This window comes from Musca autumnalis, unplaced genomic scaffold (genome assembly GCF_047663935.1).
Source record: "Musca autumnalis isolate F117 unplaced genomic scaffold, ASM4766393v1 scaffold_2, whole genome shotgun sequence".
Lineage (NCBI taxonomy): Eukaryota > Metazoa > Arthropoda > Insecta > Diptera > Muscidae > Musca > Musca autumnalis.
The window spans coordinates 194,715,880-194,740,875 of NW_027411755.1; the positions used below are offsets into that span (position 1 = coordinate 194,715,880).

General features: G+C 30.5%; 1 protein-coding gene across 5 annotated transcripts in view; it reads left to right on the top strand.

Annotated features, from left to right (window-relative positions):
- Nucleotides 1-24,996, top strand: part of spen (spen family transcriptional repressor split ends) — a 344,925-nt gene that overhangs the window by 80,444 nt on the left and 239,485 nt on the right. Inside the window, exon 2 of one of the 5 annotated variants that reach the window (XM_073970448.1) lies at nt 3,526-3,567. The exons of the other annotated variants lie outside the window; for them this stretch is intronic. The gene's annotated coding sequence lies outside the window, so the exon portion shown is untranslated. The remainder of the gene's footprint in view (nt 1-3,525; nt 3,568-24,996) is intronic. 5 annotated transcript variants of the gene reach the window in all.

A 24,996-nucleotide genomic window follows, 5' to 3' on the forward strand; every position in this document is an offset into this window, starting at 1 on the left:
TAACAATAACAATAATAATAATAACAATAATAATAATAATAATTATAATAATAATAATAATAATAATAATAATAATAATAATAATAATAATAATAATAATAATAATATATGTATATATGTATATAATAATTGTTCCACAAACATCCCAGATGGGACAAGGGAGACTTCTCTCATATCAATGAGTGCACGCCGATTCATATTGGCTCAATGATATGGGACCTACTTTTTATTGCCGAGTCCGAACGGCGTGTCTTACGACACCACTTGTAGAGAAGTTTTTCATGGCTTAAATACTCAGGAAATGTCGCCAAGCATTACTGAGGGGGAATTTTGCCACCGTTGAAAATTTGATGTTGCTTGGCCTGGGATTCGAACCGCAGACCTTCTGAGTGCAAGGCGGACGTGCTAACCATTGCACCACGGTGGCCCCCAATAATAATAATAATAATAATAATTATAATAATAATAACAATAATAATAATAATAATAATAATAATAATATTAATATTAATATTAATAATAATAATAATAATAACAATAACAATAATAATAATAATAATAATAATAGTAATAATAATAATAATAATTATAATAATAATAATAATAATAATAATAATAATAATAATAATAATAATAATAATAATAATAATAATAATAATAATAATAATCATAATAACAATAATAATAATAATAATAATAATAATAATAATAATAATAATAATAATAATAATAATAAAAATAATAATAATAATAATAATAATAATAATAATAATAATAATAATAATAATAATAATAATAATAATAATAATAATAATAATAATAATAATAATAATAATAATAATAAGAACTACAGCAACAATTATAAATACTATTATAACAACTATAACTATTATAATAATAATATTTTCCAATTATTTTTATTCATTTCTTTATAATGATAATTATCATTATTATAATTTATTTAAAATTTATTATAATTATAATAATTATTATAAAATTATAAATAATATAATTAATAATAATTAGTATAAATTATTATAACATTTTAAGAAGATATAAATAATTTATAACGCTAATAAAAATAATTAAAATATAATAAAAATTACAATAATAATTAAAACTATTATAAATATTATTATAATAATATAATTATTAAAATTATAATTATTTATTATAGTCATAACTATTTTTATAAATATTATAACTATTATCATTGTATTATTAACTATTATCATGTTCATTATAATTATAATTTTAAAAATAAAAATCATAAAATTATATAAAAATAATTTTAATTATAGTAAATAATTATAATTTTAATAATTATATAATAATTACAATGATAATAATTATAATAATATTTATAATTGTAATAATAATTATATTATAATAATTATTATTATAATTTTTTATACAATTTTAATTATTACTATTATAATTATATAAATACAATAATGACTTATAATTATTAATGATTAAAAAATTATTATAATATATGTAAAAATAATAATATATTAGGCTTTCAATATTGTATGTTTGTTCTGATCATATTATATAATTTCAATTATTACTATTTTAATTATATAAATACAATAATGATTAAAAAATTATTATAATATATGTAAAAATAATAATATATTGGACTTTCAATATTGTATGTTTGTTCTGATCATATCCGTTTTCTTTTTTAATTGTTTTCCATAATCATTCCTGTGTGTTTTTTTCTTTCAATAATTTCGAATTTGATTACGAACTCCCCTTCCGCAGCTCCACTACCTTCCAATCAATGATTTAATTACATATTCAAATTATTTTTGCTCAATGAAATAATTGCTGCCCTAATGAATGATTAAATGAAAGCAAATTTTGTAGCTCTGCCCTCCCATTAATGTAAATTATTTTCTTATTTAATAAATTCGGTTTCAATTATTTTGAACTTGTTTCCCTGCTTCTTCTTCTTCACAACTACTAAAGGAAGAAAATACCAACGTAGAAAGAAGAAATTACTTTTAATTGACACAAATTGAAATTCACAAATAAAAAAAATTCGTCATTATTTCTTTCTGTCAATTTGTCGAAAAGAAAGCTTACACTAGCGTTAGCGATGATAATGATGACGATGTCTACAATGTATTATTTATCATGACGTCGTATTTAATTTAATTGTTATTAACTAAAAACTGTAATTAATATTTGTTGTTTTGTGTGGTTGTTACTTTCTTTCTCTCTTTGTTGGCTGAGTTTGAATATTTGCTGAACATTATTGATCATGTTTTTGGGGCGTTAACTTTTTTCCTGGTAGATTTAATTAGTGAAATTTGTAGTTGCTTGGGTGATTGGTTTTATTGTAGAAAATTATTTTTTGTTTATATATAAAAATTAAAAGTTTGACTTAATCCCCGAGACGTTGTTTTAATAACGACTTTAAAAACGACTAAAAAATAATATTAAAAATCATCTTCCTCCTGACAGGCAAAATTATAAACTTTTATTTTTAATTGGGGAAAATTTACCTGCGTTTTTACCAAGGGCTAAAGGTAGAGTTACATTAGGCAAATATTTGCTCCAGCGACCGGAAATGTGCGCTTACTGAGAACAAGGGAGCATAAATTCAATGTATTATTAACACTCACTTGATCTCAGTAAGCGCACAATGCCCGTCGCTGGAGCAAATATTTGCCTAATGTGACCTTACCTTAAGACTATAGTTTCGGATCTCAGTGGGCAAAGCTTACTAATTCTTTTTAACATATCTTTCACTATAATTCGTTTGCCATTTACTTTATAGTGTACATTTCTTTTAGTGTACAACAATTTAGTGACAGTAACTAACCGACCACCATTGCTACCACCGCCACTGCTGCTGTTGCATTATTGTCTTTACAAAAAAAACTTATAAATTAGTGCAACCATTCATTCTGCTGTTGTTCAAGTGAGATGTGGCTGACTGACAGCAATTGCTTATCACACTATTACCACGTCTTCTTTAGCGTCATCAATTTTGGTTGTCATCACTGACTGCATTTACCCGACTGCTTGCTGGCTGACTGGCTTGCAGTCATTCTCATTGTTGTCGCCATAATCGTAAAATTGCAACTTATGAGTCTTCATCGGGGGTTTTTCTTCTTATTTTCCGTCTCTGTTTTATGGCCAACTCTTCACTGGCTGCTTGGTTTTAAATTAAAACCAAATGGTGGATTATTCATAACCAGTACACTATATGGTCATAATGCTGAGAGTAGCGGGAATCCCTGGTAGAGCGGTTATTTTGGCTTGGGTTTGAGTTGTCTTTTATTTTTGTCGTTCGTTATTAAATTCCATCATTAATTTTAATAACTTTGCGGTTTTGTCTGCAGTATGAACTTTAAAGCGTCATTCAGTCAGCAACGAATGACTGACAAAGGTTTTGAGGAAAACGTGGAGAAATGGGTAAAGAAGGGGATTTTTCTTTTTTATAGACCTAAAGTTTATTTAACAATATTCTTTGTTATATTAATAGATTTTTTCTTTTTCTTTTATTTCCAGGTAAACATCCACATTCTTTTTCATATAAAATGCATGTAAAAGGTAAACTTAAAACACATTTGATGGATCCATTAACAACTAAAAATAATTATAGGGTTATTAAATTTCTTTGGAATTTCAAAACTTAGGATAGATTTGAAAGAAACTTAGGACAGATTTGAAAAAAGATCGAAAAGCCTTAATGGCTATAGGGACCTCCTGTGGTCTCTTATTGATAACAGTCCCTGGCAAAACCAATTTTTAGCTCTCGAAATAATATCGTGGGGTCTTTTGTAAGGGCTAAAGAACCTCGATAATGTATAAGGAACCACCTTGTTGTCTCTTCTTGCTAAAAGACCCCGAGAAAACAGTTTTTAAGTCCCTGAAAAACAATATTAATTTAAATAATAGGTTTGTCCTCGTACTTACTGAATGTTGCTGAAACACTTTTTTCAGCAACTTTTCCATTAAACAACTGTCAATTTTAGAAACATTAGTAATAATTATTACAAATTATCGAGTACGCAGACAGGCATAATAATTATTTTATAATTTTTTCCCTCTTTCATCTTTTGTCAAAAAAAAAAAGAAATACGTTGGCAGTGCATTTGTTGTGACCCAAAAAAAATCGTACAACCTCAACGCAATGAGCTTTCAAAAGTCCACATGGCCTGATATTAATTTTCGAATTCGTAACAAATTCAATACAACAGTGACCAACCAACCAAACAGTCAATGAATCTGCGAAGCACAAAACATATGGGACTTTGACGTGGTATAATTAATTTTATCAATTTCGATTTGTAATTTAAATCCCCATTGATTTAAAATAATTGTTGTTGTACGTTTTGTTGCGCGTTTTTCGAATTGTTTTCAGTGTTTGTTTCTGTTTTAATTTTTTGTTTTTTTTTTGTTGTTCGTTTTTACTCAGAAAGGCCATTGATATTTGTGGCGGCTTGTATTTGTTGTTGTTGGTGCACTTGCATATCAAATAAAATGAAATTGAATTTTCAACCAGATGTTCAATCGAAAACAGAAAACAAAAAATTGTTGATTATTTCATTGATTTTTGGAAAAGTGTTTTAATATTTGTTTGAACTTTTTGAAAATGACAGTCTAGAATAGAATATATAGACATAATAAGTACAGTGAGTTTTTGTCAGCTGTTCGATGTAAGCTAAAAGTCATATATTTGACCTTTACAACAGTCGAAAAATTATTACAAATAATAATAATAATAATAATAAAATTTATAATAATAATAATAATAATAATAATAATAATAATAATAATAATAATAATAATAATAATAATAATAATAAATAATAATAATAATAATAATAATAAAAATAATAATTATAATAATAATAATAAAAATAATAATAATAATAATAATAATATCAGAAAATTAAGACTAATTATTTATTAGTTGTTGAAAGAATATGTTTTAAAATATTTTTTAATAAATATTTCAAAATATTAAAACAATACAAAAAAATATAAAAATATTTTTTAATGCTTTAAAAATTAATAAAAAATTTTAAAAAATACAGACAATTTTAAAATTGTTTTTTTTTTAATGTTTTAAAACATATAAAAAGCAATAATTAAAAATTTTTCTTAGATAAAATTTTTAAATATAAAACAATTTTTAACTGTTTTCTTATATTTTTTATTTTTGTTATATTTATTTTTTTTAATAATTATTAAATGATTAAAAAATATTAAACAGCATACAAATATTTTGTATAATGGTCTTGTCTAAATATTAAAAAAACATAATACATAAAAACAAATAATTAAAAAAATATTTAAAAATGTTCTTATAAAAACTGTTATTTTGAGACATATTTTTGAAATGTCGAAAAAAAGTATTCTTAGAAAAAATGTTTAAACATTTTTTAAATATACGACATCTTTTCTATTTTCTAATATTTTTTTTAAATTTTGTAAAAATTCTTTTTTTAGTCCAGCATCCTTATTTAATAAGCATTTTATATTTAAAAATACTATAAAACAGTTAAAAATTTGTTTATATTTAAAAAATTTTTAAAAATTATTTAAAAATATTTGCTTTAAAATATTTTTTAATTATTAAAAAATATTAAACAATATAAAAAATATTTCGTAAAAATAGTCTTGTATATTTAAAAAATGTTCTATCCTTATAAAATATATTTTTTTAATATATTAAAAAAGCGTTTTTATAAAACTTTATACTATTTATACTATGAATTAAAAAATATATATTCTTAGATATATATTTTAAACATTTTTACAATATAAAACATTAAAATTAAATTGTTTGAACTGTTTGTAATATTTTTTTAAAATATTTTTTAAATTTTTGAAAAATATTAAAAAATAAAAAAACGTTTAAAAACGTTTTTACTGTTTTGTAATATTTTTTAAAATATTTTTTATTTCTTTAAAAACGCCTTTTTTAATATCTGTTTTAAAATATTTTTTAATTTTTTGAAAAATATTAAAATATAAAAAAATTTTAAAAATGCTTTTTAAAATATTTTTTTTTAATTTTTAAAAATAAAAATCGAACAAATATTTTGTAAAAATGGGTTTCTTTAAATATTAAAGAAATAAATAATAAAAATAAAAAATATAAAACATTTTTAACTGTTTTCTAATATTTTTTTTTATATTTCTAAAAATGTGTTTTTAATATTTATTTAAAATATTAAAAAATTATTAAACAACACAAAAAATTGTTTTGTTATAATAATCTTGTCTAAATATTAAAAAAAGAAATAAAAAAATAATTTAAAAAAAGTTTTAAAGATATATTTTTTAAATATATATATAAAAAAACATTTTTATAAAACTATGAATTATTCTAAATGTATTTTTTTTTTAATTTGTTAATTTAAAAATAGTTATATAAAATGCGTTTTTCTTTGAAAAAAATGGATTCTTGACAATATATTTTTTAAATTTTATAAATGATTAAAATGTTTTTAAAACAATATAAATAATTTTTAAACATATATATTTAAGCCTGTTTTTAAATGTTAAAAAACATTTTTAAATGACAAACAAATTTAAACAAAAAATTCAAATAATACTATATTTAATATTTAATATTTTTGAAATAAAAATAAAAACAAATAATATAAAAAATGTTCTTAGAAAAACTATCCTTTTAAAATATATTAAAAACATTTTTTAAAACTTTTCACTATATATATATATACTAGTATATATATATATATATATATATACTAAAAAATATTAAACAATATAAAAAATATTTTGTATAATGGTCTTGTCTAAATACTAAAAAAACAAATAATTTAACAAAATATTTAAAAAAAAGGTTTTTATAAAAACTATCCTTTTAAAATAAAACATTTAAAACAATATTAAAAAATGTTTAAACATTTTTTTAAATATAAAACATTTTCTTAACTGTTTTCTAATATTTTTTTAATATTGTTTTATATTTTTTAGTCCAGAATCCTTTTTATAGGCATTTTATATTTTAAATATACTAGAAAACTGGTAAAAAATGGTTTATATTTAAAATATGTTTAAAAATTATTTAAAAATATTTTTTAATGATTAAAATATTATTTTGTAAAAATTGTTTTGTTGAAATATTAAAAAATAATAATTAAAAAATATTGAAATAAATGTTCTTTGTCCTTTTAACTATATTTTTTTAAATATATTAGAAAATCATGTTTATACAACTGCATACTATACATCATACTATACTATATATACTATGAATTAAAAGAAATATTCTTAGAAATAATTTTTAAACAATTTTAAAATATAAAACTCCTTTGTAATATTGTTCAAAATATTTTTAAAAATGATTTTTTAATATCTGTTTTAAAATATTTTTTTGTTCAAAATATTTTTTATATTTTTAAAAATGATTTTTTTAATATCTGTTTTAAAATATTTTTTTATAATTTAAAAATATTTTAAAATTCGTTTTTAATACTTTTTAAAATATATTTTTTAAAATATTAAAAAATATTTTTTAAAAAAAAAAATCTTATGTAAACTATCCTTTTAAAATATATTTTTTGTACTATATATACTATGAATTAAAAAATATATATTGTTGAAACATATTTTAACTGTTCTATAATATTTTTTTTATATTTCTAAAAATGTTTTTTTATTAATTTTTCTAAAACATTTTGTAATTACTAAAAAAATATTCGCTAGAATTCATTTTTCAATACAAATTCCCTAGGCCATGTTAGCTCGATTAATTCAAATGATTAATTAAAAACGTTCGTATATAAAGGCCTTCGTCCTAAAAAGAAAATAATAAATATAAAAAAAAAACTCACAGCAGAGCTCGGCTGCCCCGGCTGAGGTTTGAACCTGGGTCCTCTCAAACAAACAGACAATGTTGTCGAGGTCTTCTTGATATGATATCAACAAAAACTTCCGAAATGGAGGGCATTACAATTCATGAAGGAAACCCCCCTTCGATTGTACATGTGTATGTATTGAGAAAACAATTCCTAGACAAGACACTAGGGTGACTTGATATAGAAAAAGACTTCAAAAAATACTTCATATCTACAAATTTCTAAAAATGGTTGTATAAATAGAAGTTATCAAAATCTGCCTTTGTCTTCTAGCCATTTACGTTCAAAATAAGCCTGATGAGCTGGCTTAAACCACCAGCGAAACGATCGTAGAATAGTGGTTGAGTGTGTGGTACTTCGCTAGAATTCATTTTTCAATACAAATTCCTTAGGCCATGTTAGCTCGATTAATTTAAATAATTAATTAAAAACTATATTCTTACAAAAACTATGCTTTTAAAATATATTTTTTAAATCTATTTTTTTGTATTTAAAAATGGTTTTTAAAACTTCGTTTTTCGAATAACAACAAAAAAACATTGTTCCACAACATCCCATACGGGACAAGGGAGACTTCTCTCATACCAATGAGTGCACCCCGATTCATATTTAGCTCAATGATATGGGACCTACTGTTTATCGCCGAGTCCGAACGGCGCGTCTTAAGACACCACTTGTGGAGAAGTTTTTCAAAGCTGAAATACCACCGTTGAAAAATATTTGATGTTGCTTGGCCGGGGATCGAACCTGCGACCTTCTGCGTGCAAGGCGGGCGTGCATACCATTGCACCACGGTGGCACCCGTTTTTTGAATAAAAATGATTATTTGACATTTTTATTTTTAATTTTTTATTTCAAATTTTAAAATATTACTAAATAATATTTGTAAAAAAATATAAAAAGAAATAATTTAAAAAAATGTGCATCTTTTTATATATTTAAAAAACATTTTTTAAAAGACAAAGTAATATTTTTTTTTGAAAATTTTTTTGAATTTTTGAAAAATTATTAAACGATATAAACTATATAAGAATATTTTGCAAGGCAAACAACGACAAGTGTGGATTTTTTAAAAAATTATTTTTTTCACGGCAAACGAGGACAAGCACTGATTTTTTAGAGAATATTTTTTCAAGGCTAACAACAACAATCGTAGATTTTTTAAGAATATTTTTCAAGGTAAACAACGACAAGTGTGAATTTTTTGAAAATATTTTTTTTAATAATTTAAAAATATTTAAAAATTAGTTTTAATACTTTTTAAAATATTTTTCTAATTATTAAAATATAAAAACAAATAATTCTTTTTTTTAAATTTATAAAAAACCATTAATTTAAAAAAATTTCCAATTTTTTAACATATTAAAAAAACATTTTTTAAAAGACAAAGTAATATTTTTTTTTTTGAAAAAAAAAATTTTTTTGAATTTTTGTAAAATTATTAAAACGATATAAACTATATAAGAATATTTTTCAAGGCAAACAAAGACAAGTGTGGATTTTTTAAAAAAATATTTTGTTTCAAGGCGAACAACGACAAGCGTGGATTTTTTAAGGAATATTTTTCAAGGCAAACAACGACAAGCGTGGATTTTTTAAGAATATTTTTCAAGGCAAGCAACGGCAAGCATAGATTTTTTAAATATTCTTTTTAATTTTTTAAATGATATTCAATTTTTTATATTTTTTAAATAAACATTTATATAAAAACATTGATATAAAAATATTTATTTTTTAAATAAAAGCTCAAACAACTCAAATACAACATCTGCGGATTTCCATTTTGCATATGTTTTGGCATATTCATTGAAGTTAAAACGTTGGAAGTTTGTTGTTGTATAAAACATATTGTTCTCTCTGTTCGGTTTCCTTTGTCTAACTTTCGGACTGATGTTTTATTTTCATATTTGCCTTTGCAAACGAACTTCAACCCACCTGATGGCGGGCACAAAATTATAAAGACGCGGATTACAGGAGAAAATGGAAAACAAACATAAAAAATCTATGTATGTATATCGTAGACATTTTTCATAGAGGATAAAAATGTCCTCTCACATACAGAGACACACAAACATTCCACATTCCATTATCCTGTCAAGCTTTACAGCAGAGCATTGTAAACAACAACTGCTGTTGTTGGAAGACTTTTGAATGTCAAGTTTTTGTTTTTTCTTCTTGTTCTTCTTCATTATTTTTCTATTCATAAAGCAGAGTTATTATGGTTTATCACTTTATTCATGTTTCTTTCTCTTCCGACCACCACCCACCCCCCCATTTGGCCCAGGGTATTACCATTATGAATGCTAGACTGTAGATAAGAAGAATTTAAGGGATTCAAAACATGTCGCTTGGAAAATGTATTATGGCCAAAATAGGAAGAAGGAGACGAAGTGGGATACAAGGAGAAACAGATGAGCAGTTTTGTCGCAAAAACAAAGACACCCCTATCATGTCTTATGGATGTTGAGAAAAAAATAATTTTCCTTATTTATTATCCCGAGTTTCCTTTTCCATGTAACACAGTTGACAATAATAAACAACGTTGTTGTTGTTGTACTTGATGGTCATATATTATTTATTCATGTACGGAGGAATTTCCATTTATTCTTCTTTATGTGGAACATAAAAGATATCAACATTCCCCCCGGTCTCATATCTCTGTATAATGCAAGTCCCATAAAAGAGTTGGAGACAAAGAACTAAGACAAAGGACTACAATTTCAGGATCAAGGTTTTTCATACATCACATGAAGCCTTAAGCCAAAGCTTATGTTAATGAATGCCGTCTCATTTTGTTGGTTAGAAAATAAAAGTTTGGAAGGGAAAGGGCAATTGTATGGAGAAATGCAATAAATTTTAAATTCAGTTTAAAAATGTTGAAAACAATTTCAGAGAATGTCTGCAGAACGCGATACCTACGACACAGGTACACTATTATGGGAGATACCCACACATAATTGCAAAAATGTCCACAAAAATTAATTTTAGGGACATTTTGAAATTATTAGCAGCAGATAGTCATCGCCGCCCCTATTAAGAATGTATAATTTTTTTGGCGGTAAGTCCATACTTCCAGAGATAATGTCCCATAAGACCTAAAAAACCCTGCGGGCACCAAATAAAATGACTGATGAGCACGACAGCTGACGAATTGAATATCCGATCGTTTTGCCGGTCGTACCTCCATCATAAAATGTCATAATTATCGCTCGAGTGCATGCGCTTAACGCTTGTTCGAGGATCGTTTTGAAATTTATACCCCAGGTAATCCTTGTGGTCCTCTCCAGGTCCAGGTAGGCAAGTCCTGACATAATGTGCGAAAAGTCTAAATAATTCTACGATGACCAATTAAAATGGCTAGTTCACCCGATAACTATCGAAATGAGTGACTGACATGGGTTTAATATTTGTATATCGTAATATTTCTCTCAACCTTAAATCAAGTTGGAAGATGAACTATATCGTAGAACATCTTCGGGTACCTCTCGCGCAAAAGTCCACTATTTCCTCATAAGTGCAGTTTAAGGCCTATATGAGGATTGCTTTGAAATTTTCATCGAACATTGTGAATTTTGTATCAACGATAAAATGTTTTCATTGGTAGGTCCATGCTTCCTGACATGTTCACAAAAGTTATAGAAAATCCAAAGGTGACTAAGCTCGAAAATATCCTACGGCGTATTATTAAAACGGCTGGTTAACACAATAACTATCGAAGATATAGACTGACATTGGTCCAACCTTTGTACGTACTTAAATCAAGTCCGAAAATGGTCTATATCGGAAAACAACTTCATGCATGTCCCTCACAAAAGTTCAAAATTTGAAGTTTTAGGGCTGCTCGAGCATTAGTTTGAAATGTTCATCGAAGGTAAATGTTGTGAATCTGATTGATATAAACAGATGATATAATTCTTATGTGACCAACTAAAATGGCACAACAACTATCGAAAATAATGAATCCAAAAATTAGATCCTCTTCACAAAATTCCAAATTAAGTCCACTTCTAGGATCCAGCTGAAATTTTAAGAGATCTTGTTCTATTTATAGGAGATCTCAAGTGGTGTTCTGTTTATAGAACACTTTAAGAAGTGGCCTTCGGTCAAAAGGAGACCTCAAGAGGTTATTCTATCTATATACAACTTCACGAGTCTTATTTTGTCTGTGAAGCACCGCAAGAGTTATTATTTTTTCTATAGAACACCTCAAGACTCTTGAGCATTTTGTTCCAAAAAGTCATATTTGGTCTAGTGAAACACCCACCCCCCATAAATTTCTAAGTACGTAGGTGCTCAGGAGGTCTTTCTGTTGTCTATAGAAGAACTGAAGAGACCTTCTTCCTTCTATAGAATACCTTTAGAGGACTTTTTTGACAATAGAAGACCTCAAGATAGACCTCAAGAGGCCTGCCTAAAGGAGGCCTCAAGAGGTCTTTTTCTGTATATGGAGGGCTTCAAGAGGTCTTCTTTTTTCTAAAGATGACTTGAAGAGGTCATCTTCTGTCTATAGAACACTTCAGGAAGTCATCTTTCGTCTTTAGAACACCTCAAGAGGACCGATTTTGTGAATAGAAAACCTTAAAATGTTTATTCGGTGTATAGAACATCTGAAGAAGTTTGTTTTTGTCTATATAAGACCTCAAGAGGCATGTTTATTAAAGACCTCACGAGGTTGTCTTCTAGACGATCTCAAGAGGTCTTCTGGTGTCCGTAGAAGACCTCAAAAAGTCGTCTTCTGTCTATAGTAGACTTCTTCTGTCAATCGAAAACTTCGTGAGGTCTGCTTCTGTCTATCGAAGACCTCAAGAGGTCTTCTTCTGTCTATAGTAGAACTCAAGAGGCCTTTTTGCCTATAAAATAGCCTCAGATGTCTTATTCGATCTATAGAAGGCCTCATGAGGCCCTTTTCTGACTATAGAGGACCTCAAAAAGTCATCTTTTGGCTACGAATAACCTCAGGTGGTCTTCTTTTCTCTTCAGAAGACCTCAAAAAGGCTTCTTCTCTCAATCGAAAACCTGGAGAGATCTGCTTCTGTAGATCGAAGGCCTCAAGAGGTGTTCTTCAGTCTATAGAGGATTCCAAGAGGTGTTCTTCTGTCTATAGAACACCTCAAGTCATATTCCGTCTTTAGAACACCTTAGGAGGCCAAATTCTGTCTACAGAAGACCTTTAAAGGTTTATTCGGTGTATAGAACATCTCAAGAAGTCTGCTTCTGTCTATAGAAAACTTCATGAGGTATTTTTCTGTCTATAGAAAATCTCGAGACGTTTTATTGTTTCTATAAAACTCTTATACGATACGTTTTTCTATCTACAGAAGACACCAGAAGTTTTCCTCTGTCTAGAGAACACCTCAAGAGGCCTTCCCTTGTCTATATATAAGATCTAAAGAGGTCTTCTTCTATCTGTAGAACACTTCAAAAGGCCTTCTTCTGTCTATACAACTCCTCAAAAGATCTTATGTCTATAGAACACCTCAAGAGGTTCTCTGCTTACAGAAGACCTCAAAAGGTCTTCTTTTGCCTATAAAAGACCTCAAGAGGTCATTTTCTGTCTATAGAAGACCTAAAGAGGTCTTCTTTTTTCCATAAAAGACCACCAGTGGTCTTAGTATGCCTGCAGGAGACCTCAAGTGGTCTCATTGTGTCTATAGAAGACTTCGTGAGGCATTCTTTGTCTATAGAAAAGCTCAAGATGTTTCTGCTATAGAAACCGCCAACAGATCTTCTTTTATATATACAACACCTCAAGAGGTCTGCTTCTGTCTATCGAATGTCTCATATTCCGTCTTTAAAACACCTCAAGAGGCCTGATTCTGTCTACAGAAGACCTTAAAAGGTTTATTCGGTGTACAGAACATACCAAGAAGTCTGCTTCTGTCTATAGAAGACCTCACGAGGTTGTATTCCTTTTATAGACGATCTCAAGAGGTCTTCTATTGTCTGTAGAAGACCTCAAAAGCCGTCTTCTTTATATAGTAGACCTCAAAAGGACTTTTTTGGTCTTTAGAAGACCTTAAAAACGCATCTTCTGACTATCGAAAACCTCGAGAGGTCTGCTTCTGTTTATGGAAGACCTTAACATGTCATCTTCTTCTTCTGTCTCAATAAGTCATATTCCGTCTTTAGAAAGCCTCAAGCGGCCTTATTCTATCTATAGAAGACCGTAACAGCTTTATTCGGTGTATAGAACATCTCAAGAAGTCTGTTTCTGTCTATAGGATACTTCATGAGGTAGTTTTTCTGTGTATAGAAAATTTCGATAGGTTTGATTGTTTCTATAAGTCTTCTAAAAGGTCTTCTTCTTTCTATAGAAACCATCACGAGACTTATTTCATTCTACAGAAAACCCAAGAAGTCTTCCTCTGTCTATAGATCACTTTCAGAGGTCTTCTCCTGTCTATAAAAATCTAAAGAGGTACTTTTCTATCTATGGAACACCTTAAAAGGCCTTCTTCTGTCTCTAGAACTCCTCAAAAGATTTTATGTCTATAGAACACCTCAAGAGGTCCTCTGTTGTCTACGGAAGACCTCAAGAGGTCTTCTGTTGTCTATAGGAGATTTCAAGAAGCCTTCATCTTTTGTTGATTAAAGAAGACCTCAAGAGATCCTATGGAATACCTTTAGAGGCCTTATTGTGTCTATAGAAGACCTCAAGGGGTCCTATTCGGTCTATAGAAAAACTCAAGAAGAACTCAAGAGGCTTCTTATTCCGTCTATAGAAGACTTTAGATGGATTGTTCTGTCTGTTGAAGACTTCAAGAGGTCTTATTCTGTCTATATAAGACTTCAAGTGTTCTTATTTTTTCTATGGAACACCTCAAGGGGTCTTCTTCTGCCTATAGAAGACCTCAAGAGGTCTTATTCTGTCTATTGAAGACCTCGAGAGGTCTTCTGTTGTCTACAGAAGACCTCAAGAGATATTTTGTTATTTAGAGAAGACCACAAGAGCTGTTTTGTTGTCTACAGAAGACCTAAAGAGATCCTCTCTTGTCTGTAGAAGGCCTTATTCTGCCTACAGAAGACCCCAAGAAGCCTTCATCTTTTGTTGATTACAGAAGACCTCAAGAGATCCTATTATTGAGAGATCCTAGAGGTCTTATTGTGTCTATAGAAGACCTCAAGGGGTCGTATTCGGTTTATAGAAAAAACTCAAGAAGAACTCAAGAGGCTTCTTATTCCGTCTAAAGAAGACTTTAGATGGATTGTTCTGTCTGTTGAAGACTTCAAGAGGTCTTATTCTGTCTATATAAGACTTCAAGTGTTCTTATTTTTTCTATGGAACACCTCAAGGGGTCTTCTTCTGCCTATAGAAGACCTCAAGAGGTCTTATTCTGTCTATTGTAGACCTCGAGAGGTATTCTGTTGTCTACAGAAGACCTCAAGAGGAATTTTGTTGTTTACAGAAGACCACAAGAGGTGTTTTGTTGTCTACAGAAGACCTAAAGAGATCCTCTCTTGTCTGTAGAAGGCCTTATTCTGCCTACAGAAGACCCCAAGAATCCTTCTTCTTTTGTTGATTACAGAAGACCTCAAGAGATCCTATGGAATACCTTTAGAGGTCTTATTGTGTCTATAGAAGACATCAAGGGGTCCTATTCGGTTTATAGAAAAAACTCAAGAAGAACTCAAGAGGCTTCTTATTCCGTCTATAGAAGACTTTAGATGGATTGTTCTGTCTGTAGAAGACTTCAAGAGGTCTTATTCTGTCTATATAAGACTTCAAGTGTTCTTATTTTTTCTATGGAACACCTCAAGGGGTCTTCTTTTGCCTATAGAAGACCTCAAGAGGTCTTATTCTGTCTATTGTAGACCTCGAGAGGTCTTCTGTTGTCTACAGAAGATCTCAAGGTGTATTTTGTTGTTTACAGAAGACCACAAGAGGTGTTTTGTTGTCTACAGAAGACCTAAAGAGATCCTCTCTTGACTGTAGAAGGCCTTATTCTGCCTACAGAAGACATCAACAAGACTTATCCTGCTTATATAAAATCTCGAGGGGTCTTTTGTCTATAGAAGATCTCATGAGTTCTTATTTCGTCTGTATGAGACCTCAAGAGGTCTTATTCTGTCTACAGAAAATCCCATGAAGTATTTAAAAGGTCTAGCGTGTCAGGACTACAGCATTTTGTTTAATTTTTTTGTTAGAGGAAACCAACACTTCCTGAGATATTGGGCCACGAAATGTCCCAATTGTTAGGAACCCCTGCATCGTACACCCAACCTGACGGCACTAACGTTTTTAGTAGTCTCTGGTGCGACAACACCATAATTTTACTCTCCACACTTCTCTTGATAATGACCTGAACTTTTCAAAAACCCCGCATTAGTTACATATATTCTTGCAATATTGGAAGGACTTTGATTTTTTTTTGCGTGGACTGTGCTGACAGATCCAAAGTCAGTGGCATAATTAGGCCCACTGTTTACTGTGCATCACAGCAAACATAGATTCCATACCTTGTTTAGTCTTTTGCAAATGGAATATTCAACAGAACAAGTGTCTGGCAGTTTTAAATCAACAAATTTCTGAGCGATATGCAGACATGCTGCCAAGAAACCAAGCGAATCTCGCTCAACGTAGGAAAATATTCAAGTTAAGCAAACATAAAACATGAAAAATCCATTTGTAATCATTCTGACGTTGATCCCAAAAAAGGTAAAGAGAACGAACAGGACGGGCGCAAGAAGAATACATTACAGGGGAATGTCAACTATTTCCTGAGTTAACGTCATCCTGTTCGTTTGGTTTGTTTCGTTTGCTCACTGTTTACAAAATTCTACATTTTCCGACTAGAAGTAGCTAAGGTAGAAAACCAAAAGCAACAAAAATATGATAAATACTCAACCACCAGCAGCACCATTACCATCATGGCTAAAACTTTTAACCTGGGAATAAGGTGAGAGTTAGGTAATTCCTTCCCTGCTGGTGGTGGTGGGTAACAAATAGGAAGTATACACAAAAATTTTATTACTTGATGGAGGTGCAGGGTAAGGGAGGAGTTGAGGTGACGGAGGGTGCAAAATTCCATAGATGAAAGATAGAAGTTTGTCGTGAAAGCGCATGTCAGAAAAAAACAGCTATAATTTGTGGTATGGAATATTCTGTTGTGTTCTTTTACTGGGGCTCTTTGGGCATAACATTACCAGCCAACATCATGGGCAATAGCAGGGATTTATTCAATATTTTTTTTAGAAAGGAGGAAGAATGGCAAAAAATAAGCATTCCTTCCTGCTGATGATTTGGTATTTGTTTGTTGTTGTTGTTGCTATTGAAACGTATAAAACTAAAATTCATTCATTCATCCTTAGCCCATGATGTGGCATGGCATGGCACAATACAAGGAGCCGTATTCGTTCTATGGATGGCTACGTACGGAGCATGCGAAACGGAAACATTCAAATATGTATTCATAGTCATGCCAGTCAGTCAGCCATACAGCCATCCAGCTAGCAAACAAATAAACATACGACCGAAAAAAAGTTCTTCGTTCTGCTGTGCTGCTATTTGTGAAGCGAACCCAGAAAGAAACAGCTGCCTTAAATGTCAAGCCTTTTATTGCGTTCTTCCTGTTTTTTGGTAGTTCGCCGCCGCCGCTACAAGCAAGCAACAACATGATTGCTGCTGTCATGAATGGAAAGGAAGTTTGCAACAATGAAAATGGGGAGGTTTTTGTTGCTTCTTTTAAATTTGAGGCTGGGGTAAGGAGGTCTTAAATTGTTCGAGAAAAAAAAAGTTTAGGATTTAAAAATTGTTTATTTTTTTAAATTTATGAATCGTTTATTTTTTTCTTAAAAAACGGACTATGGTGTCTTCAAAAAATCTTTAAAAAATCCAAGTTTCTTGGGGACTTTGGTGTCTTCAAAAAATCTTGCCTATAGACATTGGTGTCATCAAAAAATCTCCAAAAAAAATCCACGTTTCATGTGAACTTTGGTGTCTTCAAAAAATCTTTAAAAAATCCACGATTCTTGGGGACTTCAAAAAATCTTTAAAAAATCTACGATTCTTGGGGACTTCAAAAAATCTTTAAGAAATCCACGATTCTTGGGGACTTTGGTATCTTCAAAAAAATATTTAAAAAAACACGTTTCATATGGACTTTGGTGTTATCGAAAAATCTTTAAAAAATCCACGCTTCTTGTGGACTTTGGTGGTATCAAAAAATCGTTGGTGTCCTCAAAAAATCTTTAAAAAATCCACGTTTCTTGGGGACTTTAGTGTCTTCAAAAAATCTTTAAAAAATCCACGTTTCTTGTGGACTTTGGTGCTATCAAAAAATCTTTGGTGTCCTCAAAAAATCTTTAAAAAATCCACGTTTCTTGGGGACTTTAGTGTCTTCAAAAAATCTTTAAAAAATCCAAGTTTCTTGGCGACTTTGGTTTTTTAAAAAAATCTTTAAAAAATCCACGTTTCTTGGGGACTTTGGTGTCTTCAAAAAATCTTTAAAAAATCCACGTGTCTTGGGGACTTTCGTGTCTTCAAAATAAATCTTTAAAAATTCCACGTTTCTTGGGGACTTGGGTGTCTTCAAAAAATCTTTAAGAAATCCACGTTTCTTGGGGACTTTGGTGTCTTTAAAAAATCTTTAAAAAATCCACGTTTCTTGGGGACTTTGGTTGCTCCAAAAATTATTTAAAAAAACTACGTTTCATGTGGACTTTGGTTGCTCCAAAAATTATTTAAAAAAAATCCACGTTTCATGTGGACTTTGGTTGCGCAAAAAATTATTTAAAAAATCCACGTTTCATGTGGACTTTGGTGTCATCAAAAAATCTTAAAAAAATCCACGTTTCGTGTGGACTTTGGGGCTCCAAACAATCTTTAAAAAGTTCATGTTTCTTGTGTCAAAAATTTTAGAAAAATTTTATCCATTCTTAAAATTTTTTTGAGTGTCTCCATACAATGTTGACAATTGCGTTTTCCTTAAATTTTTCTTCCTATCTTTAATAAAATAGACCAACACCAAAAAAATCTGAAAAACAAAACAATGAGTTGAAATGTTGTTTATTATTTTACATAGATAAATATGTATGTATATTCCCTCTTTATTGTGAGCAAATGTTAAATTATGCAAATAATTTACAAAATGAACAAAACAACCATCAACAATAACATTTCTTCATTTTATGGTGTTATTGTAAAATTTGTTGTGTATTGTTTTGTGTTTTTGCTACAACAAAGACAACTACAAAAAATAATAGAAGCAAATATACATACAAACAATTCGTAATACAATGTATGCAGACCTACATTACAATTGTCTGCTTCGGAACAATTGTGTCGGATATGAGAAAATCCAAAATGGAGCTCTCAAGATGTTGAACAAATTCCACGTTTACGGTTTCCCAGTCCTCAACAAACAAGGACTTTTTTGGGATTCATCAAAGTTCACAACAAACGTGGATGTTAAAAAAATTAGAGGTTTCAAAAATCCAGGATTTTCGGTCTCTAAAAATCTTTAAAAAATTCACGATTGTTGGTCTCTAAAAATCTTTAAAAAATCTACGATTTGTGGTCTCTAAAAATCTTTAAAAAATCTACGATTTGTGGTCTCTAAAAATCTTTAAAAAATCCACGAGTTGTGGTCTCTAAAAATCTTTAAAAAATCCACGATTTTGGTCTCTAAAATTAAAAAAAAAACAAGATTTGTGGTCTCTAAAATTAAAAAAAAACAAGATTTGTGGTCTCTAAAAATCTTTAAAAAAAAATTCACGATTTTGGTCTCTAAAATTTAAAAAAAACAAGATTTGTGGTCTCTAAAAATCCACGATTTGTAGTCTTTAAAAATCTTTATAAAAATCACAATTTTTGGTCTCAAAAATCATTAAAAAAATCATGATTTGTGGTCTCTAAAAATCTTTAAAAAATTCACGATTTCTGGTCTCTAAAAATCTTTAAAAAAATCCACGATTTGTGGTCTCTAAAAATCTTTAAAAAAAATCTTTAAAAAAATCCACAATTTGTGGTCTCTAAAAATCTTTAAAAAATCCACGATTTGTGGTCTCTAAAAATCTTTAAAAAATCCACGATTTGTGGTCTCTAAAAATTGTTAAAAAATCCACGATTTGTGGTCTCTAAAAATCGTTAAAAAATCCACGATTTGTGGTCTCTAAAAAACTTGAAAAAAACCACAATTTGTGATCTCTAAAAATCTTTAAAAAAAATCCACGATTTGTGGTCTCTAAAAATCTTTAAAAAATCAAGTTTTGGTGGCTTACCAAAAGCATTTAAAAAATCCACGTTTTGTGGCTCCCAAAAACCTTTTTTATAAACCGAAAAGATCTCTTCAAGATTTCTACAGTTAAAATAAGACCTCTAGATGTCTTGAGAAGACGACTGTTTTAGGTTTTCTATATATAGAAGAAGATCTCTTCACCCCTTAAGGGTTCTATAGAGAAAGAAAAGTCTTTTTGTATTTTTTGCATATAGAAGAAGATCTCTTGAGGTATTCTATAGGTGCACGAATATCTCTTGAGCCTTTTTATGGACAGAAATCCACGTAAGGCCTTCTATAGCCAGAATAAACCCTTTTTAATGTCTTATATTTACCGAAGACTTCTTCAAGTCTTGTAAAGACAGAAGAAGACGTCTTGAGTTCTCCTTAGACAGAAGAAGACCTCTTGAGTTTTCCTATAGGCAGAGGAAGGTCTCTTGGGTTATTCGACGACAGAAGAAGACTGGATGAGAACTTTTGTAGACAGAATTAGACCTCTTAAGGTCTTTTATAGACAGAAGAAGACTTCTATAGAAAGAGAAAGACATCATAACGTCTTGTGTAGGCTTGAGGTCTTATATAGACAGACAAAACCTCCTGAGGTCTTGTGTAGACAGTGGAAGGTCTTCTGAGGTCTCCTGCAGACAAAAAAGGCCTACTGAGGTATTCTTTGACAGAAAAAGACCGGATGAGAACTTCTTTATAGAGAAGCAAACCTATAGAGGCATTTTAAAGACAAAAGAAGACCTCTCGAGGTATTTTATGACAGAAGAAGACTGGATGAGAACTTCGATAGCTAGAAAAATACGTCTTGAGTTCTTATATAGACATAATCAAACCTCTTGAGGTCTTTTGTAGACAGAAGAAGACCTCTTGAGGTCTTGTATGGACAGAAAAAGACTTTTTAAGGTCTCCTATAGACATAAGAAGACCTCTCGAGGCATTCCATAAACAGAAAAATCTCTTGTAGTATTTTATGACAGAAGAAGACTGGATGAGAACTTCGATAGCTAGAAGAAGACCTCTTGAGGTCTTATATAGACAGAATCAAACATTTTGAGGTCTTGTGTAGACATAGGAATGCCTCTTGAGATCTTTTGTAGACAGAACAAAAGTTTTTAAGGTCTCCTATAGACATAAAAAGACCTCTTGAGGCTTTCCGTAAACAGAAAAATCTCTTGTGGCATTTTATGACAGAAGAAGACTGAATGAGAACTTCGAAAGGTAGAAAAATACCTCTTGAGGTGTTATACAGATAGAAGAAAACCTCTTGAGGTATTGTGTAGGCAGAGGAAGGCCTCCTGAGGTCTTCTATAGACAAAAGAAGACCTCTTGAGGTATTCTATGACAAAAAAAAGACCAGATGGGAACTTCGGTATAGAGAAGCAAACCTCTAGAGGTCTTTTATAGACAGAAGAAGACCTCTCGAAGCCTTCTATAAGCAGAAAAAGCTCTTGTGGTATTTTATGACAGAAGAAGACTGGGTGAGAACTTCGATAGCTAGAAGACCTCTTGAGGTCTTATATAGATAGAATCAAAGATAGAATGAGAACTTCGAAAGGTAGAAAAATACCTCTTGAGGTCTTATATAGACAGAAGAAAACCTCTTGAGGTCTTGTGTAGACAGAGGAAGGGGTCCTGAGATCTCCTGTAGGCAAAAGAGAACCTCTTGAGGTATTCTATGATAGAAAAGAACCGGATGAGAATTTCAATATGGAGTAGTAAACCTCTAGAGGTCTTATAGAGACAGAAGAAGGCCTCTCGAAGCCTTCCATAAACAGAAAAAAACTCTTGTATTATTTTATGACAGAAGAAGACTGGATGAGAACTTCGATAGCTAGCAGAACACCTCTTGAGGTCTTATATAGGCAGAATCAAACCTCTTGAGGTCTTTTGTAGACAGAGGAAAGTGTCCTAAGGTCTCCGATAGACAAAAGAAAACCTCCTGAGGTTTTGTATAGATAGAACAAGACTTCATAAGGACCTCCTAGGGTCTTTTGCAGACAGAAAAAGACCTCTTGAGGACTTTAATAGACCTTTTGAAATCTTCTATAGGTGGAAGAAGATTTCTTAAAGACTTAGATAAACAGAAGAACACATCTTCAAGTCTTTTGTAGACAATAGAAGACCTCTTGAGGCTTGCCATAAACAGAAAAATCTCTTGTGGCATTTTATGACAAAAGAAGACTGGATGAGAACTTCGAAAGGTAGAAAAATACCTCTTGAGGTCTTATATAGACAGAATAAACCCTCTTGAGGTCTTGTGTAGGCAGAGGAAGGCCTCCTGAGGTCTCCTATAGACAAAAGAAGACCTCTTGAGGTATTTTATGACAGAAAAATACCAGATGGGAACTTCGGTATAGAGAAGCAAACCTCTAGAGGATTTTTTTATGGACAGAAGAAGACCTCTCGTGGCTTTCCATAAACAGAAAAAAACTCTTGTGGCATTTTGTGACAGAAGAAGACTGGATGAGAACTTCGATAGCTAGAAGACCTCTTGAGGTCTTATATAGACAGAATCAAACCTCTTGAGGTCTTTTGTAGACAGAAGAAGACCTCTTGAGGTCTTGTATGGACAGAACAAGTCTTTTTAAGATCTCCTATAGACATAAGAAGATGAGAACTTCGAAAGATACAAAAAGACCTCTTGAGGTCTTATATAGACAGAAGAAAACCTCTTGAGGTCTTGTGTAGACAGAGGAAGGTGTCCTAAGGTCTCCTATAGACAAAAGAAAACCTCCTGAGGTTTTGTATAGATAGAACAAGACTTCATAAGGTCTCCTATAGACAAAGGAAGACCTCTTGGGGTTATTCTATGGCAGACAAATCTCTTGTTCTATGTTATGACAGAATAAGACTGGATGAGAACTTCGATTGGCAGAAAAATACCTCTGGAGGCCTTATGTAGACAGAAGAAACCCTCTTGAGGTCTTGTGTCTTTCGCAGACAGAAAAAGACCTCTTGAGGTGTTTTATAGACCTTTTAAAAACTTCTATAGACAGAAGAAGATTTCTTAAAGACTTCTATAAACAGAAGAAGACATCTTCAAGTCTACTGTAAACGATAGAAGACCTTCTATAAACAAAAGTTTTCTTCCTTAGGCAGAAGACGACCTCTTGAAGTCTTCTACAACCAGAAGAATATCTCTTGAGATTTTCTATAGACCTCTTAAAAAATGAATATTTTGTTGTCATCTTTGGTTGCCTCCAAAAAAACCTTTGTGGTTTTGCTCCGACCCCAGAAACTGTGGTTTAACTCATATCTATCCTCAGGCTGTTGCAAATGCGTCATAAATTTTTGCGCTTGTTTTTGTTTGCATTCATAGAGCATTTGTTTGTTTTTTTGGTATTCAGCACAACAAATTTTAGAAACAAGAGACTGCGAGGTAATATTCGCATGATGATTGTTATTTTTTGGAAACAACAACAAATGCAATGTAAACAAATTCCTTCAAAACAAAAAATTTAACTATCATGAACTGCATTATTATGACAGTGCATACGAAGTGAACAGCACAGTAACAACAATTCCACTGTTCACTTCTCTTAGCCTGGATGTGGATGAATGGATCACTTTGCTAGCTCGGGTCTGGTTGGATTTATATGAATGGATGACTAAAAATGTTTAATGCATTTATTGTTGTTGCAGTGTTTTTTTTTTCATTTTTCTATTTTCACAAAAAATGCAAAACAAGACTTTGATATAAAACTGAGATTTGCTGACGTATGCAAAATAAAATACGAAGCGTAACTAATGTTACGTTATGAAACTGTGGCGGGCAGGTATTTGAATGGATTTTTAGTAACAATGGGATAGTGAGAACAGCTCTGTAATTTTTTTAAACAAAAATGCTGATAAATGTCTAAAATGACAACATAGCTAAGAAAGGCCTTAGCATAACACCCTTCTGGAAGTAGTTTCGAAAGACAACAACCAAACGTAGACCTCACGATATTTGACTACCACAATGCAACACCCAACTTTGTCCCCAATCGACCGGCCACCGCCACCACTCTTAATGTAAACAACACCCACCCGATTCGGGTTTTGAAGTGTTTCAGTCAAACTTTTCTTGATGTTGTTGTTGCTTTGCTTTTCTTGTCTACCATAATCAAGATTTATTGGTTTTATTATGGCTTTTATTTGCGTTTGTTTTCTGAGAAAATACTGCTTAAGCAATGGAGTCACAACAACAAGATTTGTTGTAGTGGCAGCTTGAAGAAGTGGTAAGCTGACTGCTGCTGTGGCTGCTGCCATCGTTGCATTCAATTCAAATAAGGCGCACATGCGCAAAACAAACTTGTTTCCCACCACTGCACTGCACTCTGAGTGTTAGATGTTGGATAGGTTATCCATCTATGCCTTCATGTGTAGGTAGGCATGTCGTCAATTCTTGGTAAAAAGATACAAATAAAAAGCCCCGCTTGATTAAAGTTTAGATTTGAAAAAAAAAAGAAATAACGAGAACAACATTGTCATGGCGACAATGTTAGTCAGCAATATTTTTTTTTGTAAAAATCCAATGGCAGTAACGAGTTTCCATATTTGGGAGGCATAGCAAACTTAGGGGAGAATATGTTCCTAGGATTTCCATTGATTTTTAAAAGGATTTCTTCTAGTAGCCTCCTATAAACAAGATTTTTAAAGATTTTTTTTTAAGATCTGAAGGCCGCAAGGAACGTAGAAATTTTAAAGATTTTAGGGCCTCTGAAGGCCGCAAGAAACTTGGAATTTTTTTAAAGATTTTTGGACATCTTAAGGCCACAGGAAACCTGATTTTTTTAAGATTTTAGGATCTCCGAAGCCCACAAGAAACATGGAATTTTTAAAAATTTTAGGACCTCTGAAAGCCACATGAAAAGAGGATTTTTTTAAAGATTTTAGAGGCTATTAAGGCCGCAAGAAACTTGAATTTATTAAAGATTTTA